General features: G+C 43.2%; 1 protein-coding gene across 2 annotated transcripts in view; it reads right to left on the bottom strand.

Moving 5' to 3' along the window:
- The window catches only part of PPP3CA (protein phosphatase 3, catalytic subunit, alpha isozyme), a 162,807-nt gene that overhangs the window by 37,684 nt on the left and 122,739 nt on the right, over nucleotides 1–2,384 (bottom strand). The gene's annotated exons all lie outside the window — the stretch shown is intronic.

Raw genomic sequence — 2,384 nt, 5'->3', positions numbered from 1 at the left:
GGCCTAAGCCAGCAGGTGGTCATCCCCTGAGGGGTCCCAGACTGTGAGAGGGCACAGCCGGGCTGAGGGAATCCCCCTGCCCCGAGTGCACAAATTTTTGTGAACTGGGCCTCTAGTATTTATATAAAATAGTTAATCAAATATCTTTCAGGAATCGAATCCAAGAACATTCTGGTCCTACTTAATAACTGATGACACTAATAAAAGTGGCATAGCTAAGCCAGTTTGACATCATTTAATAATATAATTTAGTTCTATTTTTTACAAGGCACACTTTTTCCCGGTAGAACTCACAATACTTGGACAAAATAGTTTAAATTAGATTGCCTTCTTGACTTAATAAAGTTTGGATTGAATTCTGCAGAAAATAATATGCCTGTATCTGACCCCACCCTTGATTTCTGAAAAGGATGAACCACCCATAATTTAGAAAAATGAATCTGTCTTCTCACTCTACTTTCTGGATATAGGTGGATATACTCTTACATCTAGATCTTCAGCCTCTCACTTGTAACCAGATTCAGAAATTCACTCTCTTTTTTTTTAAACTGTTTTTTTTGTGTGTGTGTGTTTTTTGAGAGAGAGAGGAAGGGAGGAGAGCGAGAAACATAGATGACATCATCAGCTCCCTCCTGGAACACCCCCTACTGTGGATCAAGCTGGAAACCCGGGGCCATGTGCCCTAACTGGAAATCTAACTGGCAACCTTTTGGTGCATGGGACAATGTCCAACCAACTGAGCCACACTGGCCAGGGCCAGAAATTCATTCTCTAGCAATCCTGATACAGGATTAGCAGGTCTCTGTGAGTACTTTCAATGAAGAAAAAGCAACCTGTTTTAATGGTATCATCTCTTCTATGAATAGATAATTCTAGATTATGGGGAATTGTCAAGTTAAGTTTAATGTGTTTATACCAATCCCTGATCCTATTTCTGCCTTCAGGAAAAATACAGAACAAATATACCTCTGTTTCTGAATAACAGTTTTTAAAATATTAAGAACAATACTCTCATATACCATCCTGAACTTAGACAAAATTTCATTTTTATTATCCTATCATGGCATAAGCAACATTTTATTAGTGGAAATTATTGACCAGATCCTAGATAATGTCATATATGTTGTTGTTTCTGTTTTTGTTTAGGGGTCTGAAATATAGGTAAATTAATTATTTCATTACTTAAAAAATTTTAGACTGGCTTTTATATAAGGGTATGTTGTAGCATGTGATTATAGATATCAAAACAAAGGTAGCCCTTACAAGTCTGTTTTTGAAAAGCTACTTAAAGCTTACTGTGTTTGAACTTTTACATTAAGATCTGCACTAATATCACTTCTTATTTAATTACTAGAGGCCCGTGCACAAAATTCGTGAACTCCGGAGGCAGGGGGGATCCCTCAGCCTGGCCTGCATGCTCTCTCAGTCTGGGAGCCTTTGGGGGATGTCCGACTGTTGGCTTAGGCTTGCTTCCCGCTATCCTTAGTGCTGCCATGGAGGCGGGAGAGGCTCCCACCACCACTTCTGTGCTCGCCAACCATGAGCCCAGCTTCTGGCTGAGCAGCACTCCACCTGTGGGAGCACACTGACCACCAGGGCGCAGCTACTGCATTGAGCGTCTGCTCCCTGTGGTCAGTGCGCATCAGAGCAACCGATCATTCCACCGTTCAGTTGATTTGCATATTAGTCTTTTATTATATAGGATAGAGGCTCGTTGCACGAATTCGTGCACCAGTGGCGTCCCTCGGCCTGGCCTGCAGGATTGGGCCAAAACTGGCTCTCCAACATCCCCTGAGGGGCCCAGGATTGTGAAAGGGCACAGGCCACTGGTGCACGATCAGGGCCGAGGAGGGATGCAGAGGATTGGCCATCCAAGAAGGTACCGCGGAAGGGCTCCTGGGCATGTCCGGCCCATCTTGCTCAGTCCTGATCAGCCAGACCCCAGCAGCAAGCTAACCTACTGGTCGGAGCATCTGCCCTCTGGTGGTCAGGCATGTCATAGCGAAAGGTTGAGCTGCCTTAGCATATCATTAGCATATTATGCTTTGATTGGTTGAGCAGACAACCAGACGACCAGACACTTAGCATATTAGGCTTTTATTATATACGATATATCTTTTTAAAAAATTGATTCCAGACACAGCTGACTCTCATAGCCAGTTAGCCTGGAGGTCAAATCACCCCCGGCAACAATCAAGGCTTAACTACAACAAGACTGCGCACAAAGACCACTAGGGGGTGCACCAAGAAAAGATAAAAAAAATGCAGAGACAAAGAAACAGGATGCAAATGTCAGAAATGGAAGATATAAGCTCAAAACCCACACTTTTAAGGTCTCTCAAGAACTGTCTAGAAGCTGCCGATAAACTTAGTAAGGCCCTAGA

The sequence above is a fragment of the Myotis davidii genome, unplaced genomic scaffold (assembly GCF_000327345.1).
Source record: "Myotis davidii unplaced genomic scaffold, ASM32734v1 scaffold226, whole genome shotgun sequence".
Classification (NCBI taxonomy): domain Eukaryota; kingdom Metazoa; phylum Chordata; class Mammalia; order Chiroptera; family Vespertilionidae; genus Myotis; species Myotis davidii.
This window is presented reverse-complemented; position numbering and strand designations above follow the sequence as displayed.